At 36.2% G+C, this 20697-nt stretch overlaps 1 protein-coding gene across 1 annotated transcript in view; it reads right to left on the minus strand.

The window, feature by feature from the left end:
- The window catches only part of LOC126771132 (coiled-coil domain-containing protein 85C-B), a 142780-nt gene that overhangs the window by 42451 nt on the left and 79632 nt on the right, over positions 1-20697 (minus strand). The gene's annotated exons all lie outside the window — the stretch shown is intronic.

The raw sequence follows: 20697 nt of genomic DNA on the forward strand, positions 1-20697 counted from the left end.
GTTAGTTATTGCCGATATAGAGAATAACCATCATGGCCGTTTTGAGCATTTTCCATCGAGCCTACATGGTGAATTTCTTATTCTTGGTCACAATTTCAAACAAGTGATTTCATAAATTACTAGCTATTCACACGAGTAGAATAAGGATTTTCATAAAACATTTATGTCGTATTACATACAATTCTATTGGTTTACGCGGCGCACGCCAGTTAAGCCTGTCTTCAACAATCACCGTCATATTTCAGCCAATTTAAACAAAATTTTAATGAATTAAATACCTAAACCTTCTTCATGAACTACTCCATCCATTGTTGAAAATCCATTGGATGGTATTTGATATTTATGTTTATCGCATTCAGACAAACAGACAGATGCGGCTTTGTTCGACTTTGTTCTTTAAAATATAGTGAAAAGTCTTGATGATATTACTTTATCAATTTAGTTATGATGTGTGTTATTAGAAAAGATTTATACATCGATATTAAACTTGGGGGGTGCTGGGAATCTGTCTGGTAGTATTTTATTATAAGCACGCGCTTATTGATGTGCAACGTTGTGACAATATTTATTTTCGAGTTTTACAAACACAAACACGTGGCGGATGAATTGTTAGTATATATTTATTGTATATGCAATTAATATACAGATAAAAATTACTATTACCTACTGTACAAATCGTGACCGCTTGAAATGGTGGCAAAAATGCTAGCATTTCCCCTTTGAATCGCAATTCTTATCCTCTAAGCGAAAAATGAACCACCCGTTCTGTCACCAGTAGAAGCAATAAGACGAGGTGCTATATTTTTAATGAAAGTTTTTGCACTTTTACTCCAAGGTCCAAGCGCTTCAATTGCTTCAACGGAATAAAAATATAATTTGTCAAGTTCAACGACGGCAATATTTACGGCCTTTTTATTGTATCATTAAGAGAGCCATGTGGAAAGGCCTACCTAGTTCAGGTAGGCCTTACCACCTTGGACATGAAAAACCGTATAAGCCGAAAGAGTCCACCTCCTCCTACTAGGGAATCTGTACTCAAAGCACACCTGTGTGCCCTAGTCGGAGACCTATTGTTATGCAAAAATATTCATTGTATAAAATCTTCCCAAGATTTTTAGTGGGTACCACATGTAACCAGTGACCTGACACATAATATGATCAAGCTAGAAGTCTGGCATATAGAATATAATATGATAATGTACACCAAAAAAGTTGCAGAAACATACAGTCATAACCAAAAAACTATTAATGTACAAAAGGCGGTCTTATCGCTAAAAGAGCGATCTCTTCCAGACAAGTTCTTTGGGTGACAGACATGAGATAAATAAAGCGGTAAGGATCAGATACAGATTTATTTTACTTTTTTAAATAAATAATAGTATATAATACATACATAAACAAATATATAAAATTATATAGTAATTATTATGATTTTTAGTAAAGTATTCGGTTTTTTCGGTTGTAGTAAATTGATTGTTGGAAAGCGCTGGAACCAACAATTTCCTCGCCGAATATATGACATGATAATATAATCTTAAAAAGCATGCAATATATATTTTCATGAAGATAACATATTATATTTTTAAAAAAATCGTAACAATCAATTTAACAGTACATTTTATTATGACTGCACTTCGCATTAGATAACGATTTAAATTTTTTGGTTACATATTTATTTAACTTAGCTTATCTTATATTATATATTGTATTATCGTCAGTGCATATTGAACGCAAAAAAAATATTTTTAGTTTGTATTTATTAATTCTATAACTGTATTCGTGTAAGTAATACTAAGTAAACCTTCTTCTTCTTCTTCTTCGAGTGCCACTCCGACTAGCGAAGGTTGGCAGTCAGCTTTAAATACTCCTTCTTGTTCTTCGCGAGGCGAAAGAGTTCGGCAGCACTCGCGATTCCCGTCCATTCACGGATGTTGCACAGCCAAGACTTTTTTCTGCGCCCAACAGCTCTCCTTCCGGCAAATTTTCCCATCATAATCAGTTGCAAAAGTTCAAATCTTTCATGCCTAAGCACGTGTCCGAGATATGCAACTTTTCTCTTTTTGACAGTCTCCAAAGGTTGCCGTTTTTGGTTGACGCGTCGCAGAACTTCCACGTTCGAGACCTTTTGAGTCCAACTAATGGCCAACATACGTCTATAAGCCATCTCGAAAGCTTCTATACGTTTTTTGAGGTCTTCTTTAATTGTCCACGCCTCGCATCCGTAAAGAAGTATAGGCCAGATGTAACAATGTAGGAGTCGTATGCGCGCGCACAGGGATCTTAAGTCTGCGATTGCAGAGTACTTTTTTTAACCTGCAAAAGGCACTTCGAGCTATTTCGATGCGAGGGTAAAGATACTTCCTGTTCACAGCTCCAGGTGTCATTAAGCCATGTCCCCAAATATTTGTACTTGCGCACCCTCTCAATTTTTTGGCCTGCTACAATGATAGCAATGTCATCGAAGCTATGTTTAGATAACACCATGATCTTCGTTTTTGATAGGTTCATCCTCAGACCCGCGTTTTCACTGCACTCATTAACACGGCTCATAATTAATTGCAGCTCTTCAGGAGATGATGCTATTAGGACTGTATCGTCAGCGTATCTGATGTTGTTAATATACCGGCCATTTATTTTGACTCCACATTCTTGGCCTTCAATTGCTTCTGCTATTATTTGTTCCGAGTACAAATTAAATAGCGTGGGTGATAATATACAGCCTTGTCGGACTCCTTTCTTTATTTCTACCTCATCAGTCTCCTCATTGTCAACTCGTACAGTAGCCTTCTGGTTCCAATACAGATTCTGGATAATACGTAGATCTTTCTATGTCATCTAAGCCGATATCATGTAATATTGCAATTAGACGGTCATGCAGTACTCTGTCAAAGGCTTTTTCGTAATCGATGAAACAAAGGAAAACGTCTTGTTGCATGTCTCTGCATTTTTGTACGAGAACCTGCATTGCAAAAAGAGCCTCTCTCGTGCCCACTCCTATTCAAAAACCAAACTGACTATCTGCGATATGTTCGTCGAATTTAGCTCTTATTCGCTCGTGGATGATATTCAGAAATAGTTTCAATACTTGGCTCATAAGGCTAATCGTTCGAAACTCTTCGCACCTTCTTGCGTTGGTCTTCTTAGGAAGCGTAATAAAAGTTGAGGTTAGCCAGTCTTTGGGTAAGTGGCCAGAGTCGTATATCAAGTTAAAGAATTTAACCAGGAAGTCAATATTTTCGTCTTCAATAAGTTCAAGTACCTCTATGGGAACATTATCCGGTCCGGTTGATTTTCCCGTTTTAGCTTTTTTAAGAGCGTTTGTGACTTCATTTTTCAGGATAGGATATCCCTCATTTGGATCACAATTTACCGCTATGCTTCGAAAATCGTCGGCAAACATTTTTTTTTTATTTATTTATTAGGGAAACATACAGCATATCGTATATTACAACTTAATATAATAATCATATTTTAACACTTATGCCAGTTAAGTTTCCACTACTGTTTTAACAGGGAAGTGGACTAATTGTAAATGTATTGTTCCCATAGGTGTTTTTTTCCCGATATATCTAATATGGGAATATTATTTCGAGTATAAGAGTGGTCTTTTTGTGTCCTACCAAAGATTTTATTTCCTTATGCAGGTTAAATGCATCATGTTTAGCACAAAGGTCCTCCACAAAATCACACTTGCACTGATACCAAGCATCTCTAGCATAACGAACTTCACTTCAAGTAAACCTAATAAATATGCGGTCGGGGACCTGCGACAGGAACGAAATTCTTTGCGATATTTTTAAGTTGAAAAAAAAATGCAGATTTTTAATGATTAAATACATCACTGTATTTTCGTCACACCGAAAAGCGCAGTTGACCTTTATTCAAATGTCTCGAATTTGTACATTTTTATGTTTTAATTATTATTTGGCTCAGCCTGTATAAAAATTTGGCCCTTCTTCCGAACTGCGGCAAAGCTCTTTTTTTATCGCTGGAATAACACATTTATGCGTTTCCGGGAGCGTCACAGGATCGCTTGCGCATGGTAAAGTGACGCCCCGACGGTTGGCCAGCCTATGCGGGCCTCGATTTTTAGGTGCTTTCCCGGATACAGGGATGCTCGCGGATACAGGGATGCTCACGCTCGCCAGCGAGATATCTCCGCTGGCTATAGCCATCAGGAAATGCCGACAGAGTGTCGGCCAGAGCCGACACGTAGCACACTTCGCAAGGGTGTGGTGCGCCGTATCCATGACGAAGATAAAATTTAATAGAAGGTAAAATGGAATGGCTTAATGGAAAGTAAAATTTTTCACAAAGTCCAGTCTTTTTCTGTTAAATAAAGGTTCAATTTCAGTTCAGTTTTTTCTTCTCCATTTTCAGTATTTGCAATTTTTAAATTATTATTGTCAGACATCGTCACATTACATACATTGATATACTTTATTTTATGATTTATTTATTTTTTTATTTAGTTTTTCGCTATTTATTTTATATTGTTTTATTTACATTACATATGAAGCACTGAACCGATTTACCAATGGAATATAAAATGACATACTTACAAAAATATTAACATATTTACGACACCTCTGGTCGACCGTCAACGAATTCAAATTTATTTATCAAATGTCTATAATATTTTTATTTTTTCCGGGGAAATTTAGCTTATGACCTTAGAATTCGAGTGAGATTTTGGAAAACATTTTACGAATTTCTGCTTACACGGGTTCAGGACCCCTGTAGTTAGGAGGCCCCGTATCATTGATACAGCTGATACGGCAGTAGCTAGGCCCATGGTAGGGATTTAAATTAATAAATTTCATTTAACATGTTAGGAAAATAGTAATTTATTCAAAATTATAATGTGAACTTCTCTAAATTTATTTTTTGACAATTGCACAGAACCGTGCTTTTATAATTCCAGTGATGCAACCGCGTCTTTTTCTTGACTTCCAATGGATTCAAAACGATATTCGCATTATTACCAACTAACAGTTTCTACTAAATCGAACAAATTGAATTACTATTAAATAATTCTTGAAATCGAATTCACTACTTATACACTATGTATAATATACAGTGATTAGAAATACATAGTATTTAATTATTAGAATATATAGTGATTACCAAACCGCATTGGAGCAGTGTGGTGGAATAAGCTCCAAAACCTTCTTCTCAAAAGGGAGAAGAGGCCTTAGCCCAGCCGTGGGACATAAACAGGCTGTTACTGATACTGTTACTGAATTCTTGAAATATAGTTTAATATTTAAAATAAATATTTTTGACACGAATTGGCAATAAATAATGTCAAGGCTCAAAGGAACACTGAACTCCACTAAAAACCACTGTGTAGTTAATAAAACTGGACTGCTGCGTTTGTAATTACTATAAACTATCTACTAAAAATATCTCATAGTATTTTTACAAATGGCGTAGGAGACTACAAGATTTACATGTTTTTCTCTAACAATTATTTATATTGCTATAATTTAGAAGTGTTTATCTAATACAACACGTTATGCTAATTACTAATAGACGTAGCTCTCTTTATCTGTTAAAAAAGATTGTGAGCTTATTGCATTTAATTGCTCCTCTGTGTGTTGGCATATATATATATATATATATACAATATAACAAATATATATATATATATGTCGCAACCGGGTGAATCTCGATGTCACCGCCTAACTGTGACATCAATTCCATCGCGAACAAAGAAATTTGGCAACTCCTTTCTTTGTCGCACTTCCAAAAAATGGAATTCCTTACCAGCTCACGTGTTCCCCTCCTCTTACAACCCGGGTTCCTTCAAACGAGGCGTGAAGAGGCATCTTGCGGGCCGGCAAGGCGAAGGCGGCTAGTGCAGAACGTTTTTCCCGTCTGTACTGGCCGTCGTCGCGTTTGGACTCTACTACCACTTACCAACAGGTGAAGTAGAGTCATTTGCCCTCCCGGCGAATATATAAAAAAAAAAAAATATATATATTATTTCGGTCAACGCCATCTAGTGGTATACGTTCGAGACTACGTTATGGAATCGTTTCCGGAACGCCAGCGCCACGTAGCGGCACTCGATGGAGTATGTGTAAGCATGCGCCAGAGGGGAACGTCGGACAGGACTACTCTCCGAGCGTTCGGCGCGTGCGGTCACAGAACCATCGCGCATTCCGGTCACCTACTTAAACTGTGTTACTGAGTCATTATACTGTGGTTGATTGTACAAGTGTGTTTTCTTGATCCTTCGTCACCCACGATAGATGCCCACATAAGAAAACCATGAACTATAACTGTGGTGATGGCCATCCGCCGTCATCAGAAGTGGGATCAGCATTGGATCAAAACAATGAGACGAACATCTGGCGTGCAATGTTCGAGCAACAAAACCAGAACATGCGAGCATTGATTGAGGCCCTGCAATCATCTAAGCCGGCCCACCATGAAGAACTACCAGCATTCGATCCTGAGAAAAAGGATGCTGATGCAAGATCCTGGTGCGCGACGGCTGACTTGTGTTTCGCCGAAAATCCTCCAAGCGGCGGTCGACTTGTTTTGGCGGTCAGCAAGGCTAGCTCGTCTGGGTAGGTACCACCCACTCATCAGATATTCTACCGCAAAAGAGCAATACTTGATATTGTTGTGTTCCGGTTTGAAGGGTGAGTGAGCCAGTGTAATTACAGGCACAAGGGACATACAATCTTAGTTCCCAAGGTTGGTGGCGCATTGGATATGTAAGCGATGGTTGACATTTCTTACAATGCTAATGTCTAAGAGCGTTGGTGACCACTTACCATCAGGTGGCCCATATGCTCGGCCGCCTTCCTATTCTATAAAAAAAGGCGCTAAAAGGTGAAGCATCAACTTGGTTAACTCAAATAGCCTATGAGGGTATCACGTGGGTTGAATTCAAAGCTCTCTTCACAACACGATTTATTTCGACCGAAACATTGGCGGGTACCCTCATTAAGATGAGTGCTGAGAAACCAAGTGAAAAAAAAACACTACCCGCATTTGCAAGTCGATTAATTTCGTCGCTGACCAACCGATGGAAAGACGTAAACAAAGAAGAAATCGCCGTAGCAACAGTACTCGCTCACTTGTCACAGTTCGAGCCGCGACTTCAGCGCATGGCATTTACTACGAACATTACATCGAGAGAGAAATTACAACAAGAACTGAGTGCTTTTTCACATCTCAAGTGCAAAATAAACACCACCAGTGAGCTGTCAAATACAACTGACGTGAAGCGAGCGAGGATGACCCAAGTTCAGTGTTATAATTGTGGCAAAAGTGGTCATAAGCGAGTTGAATGTAGAAGTAAAACGATTGACACGAGAGGACGGCCTACACCTACAACATCGTCGAGTCAAGCATCGCAGCAGCCGGCAGCCAAGACCTTGGTTTGCTTTAAATGTGGCAAGCCGGGTCACATCGCCGCGCGGTGCAGCAGCAGCAGCCACGGCGGCAGCGGGCCCGCCATCGGCAGCGCACACGGCGGCGAGCGACGCGTTGACGTCTGCACGGTGCAGCCACCGTCCGGGACATTAATACACAAAGGTGAATTAATTCAGTTTACATATGATTCTGGTGCTGAATGCTCGTTGGTTAAAGAAAGTTTTTCATCAAAGTTCAGTGGCAAGCGCCACTATAATGTTGTTGCTATGACTGGTATTGGTAAAACACAAGCATTCAGTACAGAACAGATTTTATGTTGTGTAATGATTAACGGTCACCCTCTAGAAATCTTATTACATGTTTTGCCTGATAGCTATTTGCAAAGTAACGTTATGTTAGGCCGTGAGATTTTAAATCGTGGCAGGATACTATAGGCGAGGTTCAACTAGCAATAAATTGTACAATGAATAGAGTTACAAAAGCTTCTCCACGATTGAACTTTTAATCGGAAAAGTTGCAAGACCGTTGTCATTGATGTGTAGCGAAATAGAGACCGATGTTGATTTGAACGAAATTCGCGATCGCGCGGCTGAGAATATAACAAAAGTTGCGGAATATGATAAGGCTCGATTTGATAAAACAAAGGCTAAAATTAAGAATTTTGCAGTAGGTGACTTTGTATTGTTAGAAAACGAAGAACGGAACCAAACAAAGTTAGATCCGAAGTATAAAGGTCCGTTTAAGGTGATTGAGGTTTTGGATGGTGATCGTTACATGTTAAAGGCTTTAAATTCAAAGCGTACGTACAAATATGCACACGATAGGTTAAGAAAGATGCCAGCAGGTCATTTACCAGTCGATGTTGATGTTGATGACAGCTGTAACGGTATTGACGAGTAAGCTTAATGTGTGTAGACGAGTAAGGGGTGCTAGCGGCCGTATTGCGTTCGACCGTACCTGTAGTTATTACGTAGTCGTAGCCCGGTAGAAGTCGGTATCTCTTGAGGCAACTCAAGTAGACCGTGGGTGCGCGGTGCGCGTTTAACTCAGGCGGAGGTCGGGGTCTAAGAGAGACCACAATGGTGTGTAGTCACGGGGTGATACACATGGGCACATGCAAGGTTTCGATCCACGCGGTGGATGCGGCAGGGCAATGTGATTGCCAGTCGGCTAGAGCCGTGGCGCTAGAGGTTTTTACTCGTAGAGTTTTGTAAACTTTAAAGATAATGTTGCAGTTTAGTGTTAATGTGGAATAAAATGACTGTGGTATCTGGCCTGGCGTGGTGATCTTGACTGTAATTGTAATTTTGATTATTTTGAATTCCTATTGTTCGATATTGTTTTAAAGTAGAGTTGAAGTTGAGTTGTTAATAGAAATTAAACTGTAGTGATCTAAGAGTTTCTTTATTTATCGGATGTGTATGTAATGTCAGAAGTGGCCGAGCAGAACAAGGTTTTCCTGTGGTACGTTTTGTCGGCAGGTTAAGGGTCCGTTCTCACAGACCGGCTCGGAGAGGAGAGCAGATTTTTATCACGTTGGAAACAGTGTTTTGAGTGATTGTAGTAAAGTTTATTTTTGCATTTGCACCTTTTTTGTCATTAAAAATGCCTGAACGCGCTTCGTGTGAAGTAATAAAAGGAGCCGACCGGCTCCGCTTGCGTGCTCTTTCTCGCTCGCACCCGCTTTCAGATCTCTTCCAGCCGGTCGATGTGAAATAGTTGGCGGCTCCGCTCCGGCCAATTCCAAGCGTATACGACCCGGTCTGTGTGAAAAGAAAAAAGCAGGCCGATGCTCTCCGAGCCGGTCTGTGTGAACGGACCCTAACAATCACACGTGGGCGTGTGCAAGCAGGACGGCCGTGTCGCAACCGGGTGAATTATTTCGGTCAACGCCATCTAGTGGTATACGTTCGAGACTACGTTATGGAATCGTTTCCGGAACGCCAGCGCCACGTAGCGGCACTCGATGGAGTTTGTGTAAGCATGCGCCAGAGGGGAACGTCGGACAGGACTACTCTCCGAGCGTTCGGCGCGTGCGGTCACAGAACCATCGCGCATTCCGGTCACCTACTTAAACTGTGTTACTGAGTCATTATACTGTGGTTGATTGTACAAGTGTGTTTTCTTGATCCTTCGTCACCCACGATAGATGCCCACATAAGAAAACCATGAACTATAACTGTGGTAATGGCCATCCGCCGTCATATATATATATAAAATATGCTTCCAACACATGCGGTTTTGCATGCATTACGTTAATTGGTATGGAGAGTCAAATTTGAATTAAATCGGTCTTATCAAAATCTCAATGAAGCTACGCGATTAATAATATCAATCTGTTACAAATAACTTTAGATTTAGAAAATTTCAATATACAAATATGTATAATACATATATATAACATATCAAACAAATGTTCGAAGTACGAGTGTCAAGCGATAGGGAATGTAGTTTTTCGCGGAAAAATAATGTACTTAGGCCAAAAGCTTTTTATTGTTATTAAAAATAAATGAAAGAGGTGTTGTTATATTTTACAAATCTGGTCTGCGGTTAATTTAATTAATTTTGAAAGTAACTTATTAAAAGTTGTGGCAAAATATAACAACATTACAACTTGCTATTGAAAATTATCAGGCGTACAACATAATAACAATTTTTAGTTCAATTCAATTGCAACCTCAGCTTAACAGTTTTTTTTAGAGGTACCAACATAATATTGTTCATCAATGTCACAATCGTCTACTATGTTAAATTATTGATTAACTTTTTACATACATAAACAATAGTATACTTATGCTGCCATTACTAAGCTCTTCCGTATTTTATATAGGTAGACTAGATTTGTCGAAGTTTAAACCAGATTACATAACAGTAACGTTCAGACTATCCTGTCTAAGCTTTATTCCAACTCTAACTGATTCAAACGAGTTAAATCACACGAATTAATTGTTAATAAACTCTGCCACATATAGAGCACGTTCCTACTGTCCGCTATCTTTGTGGATCATGCACTGACCGATATTTATGTTCGTGTTAAATACGTCAATCATTTATCTTAATTTATGTAATTCCTCTTTTTATTATAGTTAGTTTATATGAAATAAACGCTAATCTATGTATTTATCTCTCTGAATCAAAACATGCAAAGATCAATACAAGTCTAATTTTATCCTCTGATATCGTCGAGCACAACAACCAATTATTTTGCAACTATTATTTTATAAGAGTGAATATTCCTTGTAACATAAATGTATGAATATACTCCTTTATTGTAAACTGCGCACATAAAAGACTTACAAAATTACTACAAAATGTTTTCCCAATGAGGCTACGCGGATAATAATGACAATTTCTTACAGATAATTTGTTATTTAGAAATATATATATATATATTTGTATATCAAACAAATGTTCGAAGTACGGGTGACAAGCGATAGAAAATGTGGTTTTTCGCGGAAAGATAATGTAGTTAAGGCCAAAAGCTTTTTGTTAGTAAAATATTACTAATAATATTTAATGCTCTCCAATTTGTATGTATTGTTATTACAAAAATTGATTTATGATGTTGATTACAATTAATTTAACAACTAAAACAATTCATTAAATATTTACCTAGCGTAATGCAATATATCCCAATAGCCTATAGAATTACGAGTAGGATAAATAAAAAAAAATGTAAGTCATTTCGTTATTTTTTCTATCAGTAAAAGAGAATATAATACGATCGTCGGTCGGGGGTCCTTATGTGACACCAAAAAGCGCAGTCCTCCTTTATTTAATTCTCCCTGATTTGTATATTTTATGTTATAATTTTTTATTTTTTCAAAGGAAACATGCCAAGAAACTATTTAAATTTATATAAAATTCATGTAAAAAAATAAGAACGAAGAAAATATTATTCTCTGATTTTTTTATACCAACTTTTTGATTATTATTTATCTTCTAATAAGTAGACAATTATTTTAACTGGTGGTAGAGCTTTGTGCAAGCTCGTCTGGGTAGGTACCACCCACTCATCAGATATTCTACCGCAAAACAGCAGTACTTGTTATTGTTGTGTTCCGGTTTGAAGGGTGAGTGAGCCAGTGTAATTACAGGCACAAGGGACATAAAATCTTAGTTCCCAAGGTTGGTGGCGCATTGGCTATATAAGCGATGGTTGACATTACTTACAATGCCAATGTCTAAGAGCGTTTGGTGACCACTTACCATCAGGTGGCCCATATGCTCGTCCGCCTTCCTATTCTATAAAAAAAAAAAAAATTAATTTAACATTTTGTATGTACATGTATAATAATTTTTATGATCAAAAAAGTCAAAAATCTTTTTCAATATAGAAGTGTTACACTTACTTATTGATTGTCATAAACCTACCACCGGTTCAGAAATAAACACCTCAGCCCTAAGAAAAACCGGAAAGAGACATCCTTTACAATTATAAGTAATATACAACAATAGCAGAATAATATGTATATTCTTTTAATTTAAAATAACCTGGAGGCGATCGTTTCATTCCCAAAGTGTGCAATCATTTAAAAAGTCATTGATCATTGTAATATCCTTTACTATACAAGCGTTCCTTAACGATTCTTTTAAATTTCACAATTAAATATTATTGAACGTTTTCTGGGATCCTGTTATAAAAGCTTATACATTGTCCCATAAAAGACTTACTAACCCTGTGTAATCTGGTAATAGTGGTTGTAAGTTTATACTTGTTCATGGTGTTAACTATATGCACGTCACAATTTCTGGCAAAATCTTTTATGTTTTTGCGTACATACATAACATTATCAAATATATATTGAGAAGCGACAGTCATTATTTTAATTTCTTTAAATTTACATCTTATTGAATCTTTTGGGCCCAGGTTATAACTTGCACTAATAGCCCTCTTCTGCAGTACAAAAATCGTATTAATATCGGCTGCATCCAGAGTAAAAAATAAAGCCGTGTTCCATGCTTTGTTTTGAGATTAACATTTATTATCATTAAAATATCGCATGTTAACTGGCACTTAATTCGATTAAATACACGGTAAATGTCTGATAAATTTGCTTTAGTTTGTTATTCGTAAGACGATCGACAAAATACGATGGCAATGTATCTCAGTGACCCTTTTATCTAATGACATTTCAACTTAGGCGACTTACGTCAAATCGATTTTAAAATATAATAGAAATACTTTAGAGAAGTTAATTAATTTAAGACTTATTTTTATTGACAGAAAAATGTGGAGCTGGCCTTCTTTATGTTCAGTGGTGAGTGGTGGTTCACTTTGCTACATTAGAAACAAATTCAGAAAATTCGCATTGAGCTCCAACGCTCAAAACACTGCAACCCGATTTAGGTTTATTTAATTCTAAAACCCACATATTTTTAATGATTTTTAGATGATGATGATAATCTGATCGGTTTGGCCACGGCAGCCAATCTCAAGGGAGACGAGGCAAATGCGCAGGACCTTTATATTACATAAGTGTGACTACACTTTTTCATTAACATGACCTGAGATTCGAACCCAGGACCTCGGGATCTGCGAACTTATCTAGCCACTAGACTATAGCAATAAAGCAGATTATTTTATATTTAGATTATAAAAAGTGATATAGAATTAAGTCTATATATCTGTCTCGAAATAAAGATTTTTCTCACATAATACGTTTTTCATATTTAAGGAAATATATCGTTTTCAATATATGGTATATATAATACCTACGTGAAATAATTATAATGTGCTTAATAGTTTGGTTATCTCTATCTCAAATCTTATTACTGTACTAAATAATAAGAGCCCTCATATCAGATCAATAATCGTGTGGTTTCCGGCAGAGTATGACAGACCTTTTTTCACACAGATATCTGCTGTGCTCGCTCGTGGCTCGGCGGACCTCTTCTCAGGGGGCGAGGGTAATCTTGCGCCCGCGCACTCCCCGCCAGTGCTTACGGCTGCGCGAGGTCATCCTGGCTACAGTCCACCATATGATAAACATATCCCAACTCAAACCTTAAAAAACTGTAAGAGTCGTCTATGGAAATATTTTTAAGTGCATCCATCAATACCATTTCAACAGCCCCATTGTCTTAAACATAATCAGTCTTAAAAGTCTTTATATAAGTTATAAAACACATTTAACCCAAATCAATATGATAGAAGGTCAAGTGAATGGTGATTATATGAAATAGGTAATCATAAAAAGTGTTTATTAAGAGAAATTATTAAAGCAGTATTAAATGTGACGATGTGTATTACTCATAATATCAATACGGCCGTAAATATGACTAGCAGCTAAATGGAGAGTAAATTATTTATTATAATTCATATAAGGAGCTTGTCCTCACATTACGAGTCGTATGAACTCTTCATATCTTAATAATATTGTAGTTCCGATCCAGTATCCAGCTTAGCACCCCAAGTCGGTTCATCAATTTAATTCCGTCCACCCCCTTTTTCCATTGAACGGCCAGACAAACGCGACCAAACCGCCATAAGTACATGATGGACATTCCTCGCCTGTATACAAAGCGCTTTGTATACACATTTATTAGTCGCACTGCAAAACTGTGGAATAATTTGCTTGAGTCTGGATTTCCTGATATGTACAACGCCGGTGGCTTCAAATCCAGAGTAAACAGGTTTTTTGGTTTCAAGCGTGCTACATCCTAGACCGTGTCGATGCTTTACATCAGACAAGTCAACGATCAAACACTGGCCAATTATTTAAAAAAAACTACTATTTTTTATTTTAAGTACATAAAAATTTAAAGTAGAATACGCAAATTTCACACGGAGGGTATCCGCCTTCGTGAGACATTTTCCATATTTCTTAGAGAGAAGATTTGAAGTATTTTACTAATGATTCAGTGCAACTTTGTGTATCTACAAAGATAAGAAATAGAATGAATGACAGAAAATTTATCTGACAGATACAGGTTTTTATTTAGATTTCTCCACTGAGCTCGATTTGAATTATATACAAAAATCAGCATGAAAACTCAGTCAGTTCAACAATTGATATTGTTACCAAAAAAAAGTGAGTTGTGACGTTTTTCACTTTTTCATAGGTACAAATTAAATAATATATAAAAATGTTATGTAACAATAACATTTACTTGGTGGTAGGGATTTGTGTCATTGGTTGGTGTTTTGGCCATTTGCCTACCTTATAAAAAAACGAGGAAAAAAAATAATTTCTTTTAACAACCTCTCTCAAGTAAGCTAATTTATAGACTTATTAATGTAAAAAAAAGACTGCACAGCACTTATGTATGAACATAATCCAGCAGATAAGTGTGTGCTACTCTCATTATCCGATAGGACATCAGAATTTACACAGGCTTCAAGTCCAGAACTAACGGCTTTACATGCTAACCATGCAAGCTACTTCTGACCGCTGAGATTTTTGTCAAAAAATCCTCTATAACTGGGACCTCGACTCGACTCGACTATAACTGGACTCGACCTGGGAATCTACAATCTTATGAGATAGACGAGGCTGGTAAGAAAACAAATGATACATACCTAGGAATCTATCATTGTCCGTATATACATTATTGAGTCTATAAAAAGATATTGAAACTAATTGGTTTTCATAACTTAAATTACAAAACAAAACCAAGGATTAATTACAAAACAAAATCCTTTAATTTTTGTAAAATTTAATCAAATTATGGCCATAGGTTCTTTCATTTCCGCTTAAATGTCGAAAGAATATATTTAACGATATCTTGGAAGCGGTAAACAGATTCATATGTAACTATTTCATTTGTAATAAGATTGTAAATGACCCCCTTTAGAGGTTACAACGTGACGTCCCCCCTTATCTTCTACAGATATCCACTCTTTCTCAATGTCTCATGACATGCAATAATGTATTTTATTAAAAGAAAGAGAAACAGTATTAACAAAATGAAATATTCCGTATTAATGATAAAATAAACTAATTAAATATAATACCATACTATTTAATATTACACAGAAGTAAATTTTGTTTATTTTTCCAGAATAAAGCCAATCGTGGTAACACATCTTGAATCATCTTGAGAAATATTTCTCTCGCATAATTAATTATAGCAGTTTCAAGATGTGCATGGGGGTTTATATTGTAATATATAATATATACATATGTATATGCAAACATTTCTTGTAGAAGAACCTTTTATTCTTTAATTCACCCACCCACTCATCAGAACTGGTGGTAGAGCTTTGTGCAAGCTCGTCTAGGTAGGTACCACCCACTCATCAGATATTCTACCGCAAAACAGCAATACTTATACTACAGAAGGGTGAGTGAGCCAGTGTAATTACAGGCACAAGGGACATAACATCTTAGATCCTAAGGTTGGTGGCGCATTGGTGATGTAAGCGATGGTTAACATTTCTTACAAGGCTAATGTCTAAGGGCGTTTGGTGACCACTTACCATCAGGTGGCCCATATGCTCGTCCGCCTTCCTATTCTATAAAAAAAAAAATCTAAATAGTAGCACCTTTTTACGGTTTCGCAACAGTGGGATCACAGAGCGTTGTTGTATAATATTATTATAATTGTTCTACAAAAACACGTTATAATTTTTAAATTCTATTCATCAGCAACGACGACAGTGACTTCGCAACGGGGGAGATTCTAGTCTATAACCTTAAAATGACGTATACATATCATATACATAATAGATACGAACCCATCAAAGAGAAGCTGGCCGAAAGGATATAAATAAGAAAACAATTTAAAAAATACTATTTATCTGGACGGAACTGACTTCTGACGCACGGTTCACATTCGGTAAACAAAGCTGCATTATTAAGAAATGTAAAAAAAGCTTTACCGACTAAATACCACCACCATTATTTAGTATTTAGTCTGGTAATAGTGGTGGTAATACATGAGCTATCTAATGTTAAGATATTTTTCAAATCTGACTGGTCTGGATATCCTGAAAGTAGCGCGAGCTAACAAACAATCCCTTTAGACTTATTAACATAAAACATACGGTAATATTTATTTGATTAATTTATTATATTGAGGATCTAACTTAATACATACATGTATACATAACAAAATTAAAAACCTTACTAATCATGCTGCGTTGAAAGTTTGCAGTGGAGGCAAAAAAGTAACAGCCTGGGAATGTCCCACGGCTGGGCTAAGGCCTCCTCTCCTTTATTGAGGAGAAGGTTTGGAGCTTATGCCAGGCAATAAGACGTAGGTTACGTCGTATAATAAGTAATAAGTGCGTCTTATTATTTATATAACATTTTTAAACGCATGCAGAGGTTAGACTACGTAAAAATAATTTCATATAGGTATATTTACTTAATATAATAGAACCACGCCCTTATAATACAGCAGGAAAATCAAAGAACCGATATTCTAAAATGAAGCGATAAACAAACTAATTTATTTACCAACATCAAAGATGGCACGAATGCACGTTCTTGACAATAATATTTATCGTGGTCACGTTGTCTTTCACGCAATACCGTATTAACATACACCTACAACAACTAGATGGCGCTCAATACATCGAACATTGATAATTTTAAATAATTTAATCGCTTTTAATAAATTATATTATAGTAATCCTGCGTTATTTTGAGTTTCTTGTTTGTGCATTATTATGGTATAACCGGTAATTTATGCTTAATACAAATAAAAACCTTACAAACTATGAAATGAAAATTAGTAATACAAGTATGACATTTAGGGGTTGTTAGTACTATTGGGTAAAAACATATTGTCTTCTTATAGTTCTTGAGGTATGCTGCTCTAGTACAAGTTGGTACACTCAAAGCGGAGTCTCACCTACACAGACGATTTAACTACGTCGTTAAAGTTTTCTATAATGTCTTTAATAATTAGCTAGAACTCGGAACGTGTAATAGATTTCCTTAATTACCTCAACGTGTTTATGTATTTTTGAGTTAGTTTCTTCGGTCTGGTTAGTCATGCTTTTAAATGACAGGGCCAAGTAACACGTAAAAAGTGGTGTGAATGATTTCAAGTTTGAGGATTTGCATTTTGAGGATTAACCTTGAGCCTAACATAATAAATGGCCTTACAATCTCAAGTGTGTAAATTAAATAATATATAAACTAGAAAAGCTTTCTACTAACGTAATTACAAACTACAAAATTTTATTTTAGCCTACTAAAAGTAAGAAACATATTAAGTATGACACGCTTGTATATCTACATATTTGAGGCTCATATTTATTAAAAGCGAATAGAAAAGCCATTAAATTGAATGTATTTTATTTTCTTCTTTTTTTTTTGTTTTAATAGTATCAATAAAACAAAATCCCTTCGTTTGTCTGTCTGTCTATCTGAACGCGATAAACTCAAAAACAACCGAAGATATTTTCAAACACTTTTCACAAAAGGGCGGATTGATTCATAAAGGATAGATTTAAGGATTTGTGAAAATTAGTTACTTTAATGAATTATTGTTTTAATGAATGATATTCATTAATTATTTATATATTTAATATTGTACTGTTAAGAACCAATATAAATAAAAACATTTAGTTTAAAGAAAAAAAAATTGTGGTATAATAATTAATATACAAACAACCTGTATTCTTTGTCAAGTGTCCTTTTCGATTGTCTACTGGCCATAATTAAGAAGACAATACAATGTTCTCTTTCCCCCTGGAGGAGGAGGAGTAAAGCTCCACCGAGCCACGAACGAAGCTCGGCGAGTGCCTGTAACCGATGTGTATTTGAAAACGACACCGTGGCCCTTCGACCCGATCCCTTTGGATGTTCACCATCGCTAGATTTCAGCTAATAATAAAATCCCACATAACCCATCTTCCCATTTTCTTTATTTCATAGAGTAGGACGTGCTTAAAGACTTTGCATAATAGTTATTTACACAAACGTTCTGCATACATTTCTTTTTATCTAAGACCGGTTTTCATCGTACTGCTTAATTACGCTCTGTGGATAACCCTAGTCGTTGCGTTATTAACGAAACTAAAATGTACAGTAACAGTACAGTAACAGCCTGTTAATGTCCCACTGCTGGGGTAAGGCCTCCTCTCCCTTTTTGAGGAGAAGGTTTTAGAGCTTATTCCACCACGCTGCTCCAATGCGGGTTGGTAGAATACACATGTGACATAATTTCAATGAAATTAGACACATGCAGGTATCCTCACGATGTTTTCCTTCACCGTCAAGCACGAGATGAATTTTAATCACAAATTAAGCACATGAAAATTCAGTGGTGCTTACCCGGGTTTGAACCCACGATCATCGGTTAAGATTCACGCGTTCTAACCACTAGGCCATCTCGGCTACAATGTACCTTAAAGCTAAATAAAAGATATGAATCAGGATGACACAAAAAATCAGATAGATATTATTATTATGGACGGCAATAAGCACACCTTTGCGAACATATTACATTTAATATAGGAATTAATAACTAAACGTCAAAACACGTTTTTTTATCTATTTAATAAAAAGAGAGTACACCTCGTAGTATCTTGATGAGTCATGAGTTTAAGGGTGGTTGCCTGAGTTTTTGTTCGCAATTATCAATTGAGAATCACGTCTTCTAAGCATATTAATTGTGGTTGGGGCTTAAAATGTGTTACGGTTAATGCTATGCTAGTTAATGCATATAATATTATTCAATTTTCTTTAAGTTATTTATTATAAAATAGGTTTGCTAGCATTTGTTACATTATTATTTGTTATTATATTTACAATAACAATAATATGCTCAATTATATTAAACAAAATAATATACAATTATACGAAGGCAAACATAACTTGCATTATTGAGTTTTCTATTATATATTATTAACTAGCTTCGCACGGGTAGAATAAGAATCTATGTAAGCATAAGTATACAAATATATATTTTTTCTTTTTTTGTTCAGAGCCTTCCCTAAGATCCGCAGAAAATCTTACCAAAGTTTCATCTTAATCGGAATAGTTTAAGAACGCATAGAGGAAAATAAATAATTGTCAAGAAAATGAAGAATAAAAATGAGATATTGAAACTTTAATAAAAAAATAGTATTATACAAAGACAAATATTTAAAAGCGTGTAATTATTTAAATACAGCCTAAGCCTAGTTTACGGTATAACATAATATATAATATAATAACAGATAAAAGTGAAAATTTTAGAATATAAGAATAAAAAAGTAAATTATGATATTTGTGAGTTTCTATTATTTTACAAAACAAATGCAATAATATACACGTGTATATGTAAATGTATCAAAACGATTGACATAATAAGATTAATTGGCAATTAATGAAACGTTATCAATGCCTAAGTCATCATTGAATCATTAGAATTCTATTAGATAAATGAGATACCAATTCGAGATCTTTTTCGAATATTTTTCTCGAAAAATGAATCGATAAAAAATTCAACTACATAAGTAGTACATATAAATGTAATTCGATTGAAAACACATTAATTTGGTACTATCGAGTTAATCAAATCATGGATGCAGGACGGCAAAATTTTTCAATGATAAACCCCGTTTGCACTCGTGTCCTTAATTTTGAGAAGTCCCGTACACTAAGCGAAGTCTGATAATGTAACCTGGACTTACATAGTAAATAGTGGAACTCTTCCATTGCTACTAATAAAATTTAGATTAATTTTGTTTGCTTTGACGAAACCCATATATGAACTAAGCGATGAGAATCTGGCTGCAAAACAGCATTATTTAATTGACCTCATTTATAATTACTGATAAACTTGTCAAGTTTGCTTTCATTTGGTTCGTTTCGGCTTGCATAAATGGCGAGGGCCATTGCCATACATTTGGACGTGGATGCTGACAAGAAATGGAAAGCTCATCGGTTATTAATAAGGATGTTATAAAAATTTCACAAAAGGTCGCATCTTGCAGACACACAGTCTGTACCTTCATGCCACAAATTACAAAGCCAAACAGTAGTGGCGCAAAATAAAAACCTTGCCAGAGGCACTCGTGGCTCCAACAACAACGGTGAGTATAGAAACAGAAATAATCCACTCATCCGATGTTCTAAATCAAAACTGAAAATTTCAAATCAATCAATCAACAGCCAATCGTTGTCCACTGCTGAACATAGACCTCTCCCAAGGTGCGCCAAAGCTCCCTGTCCTCTGCTTTCCGCATCCAGTTGGTGCCCGCCACCTTTTTAAGTCGTCGGTCCACCTGGCTGGAGGGCGCCCTACGCTGCGCTTGCCGATTTTTGCCGATTCGCGGTCTCCACTCTAGGACTCGTCTGCTCCAACGGCCATCGGTTCAACGACATACGTGACCAGCCCACTGCCACTTCAGCCTGCTAATTT

This window comes from Nymphalis io, chromosome 10, assembly GCF_905147045.1.
Source record: "Nymphalis io chromosome 10, ilAglIoxx1.1, whole genome shotgun sequence".
Taxonomy (NCBI): Eukaryota; Metazoa; Arthropoda; class Insecta; order Lepidoptera; family Nymphalidae; genus Nymphalis; species Nymphalis io.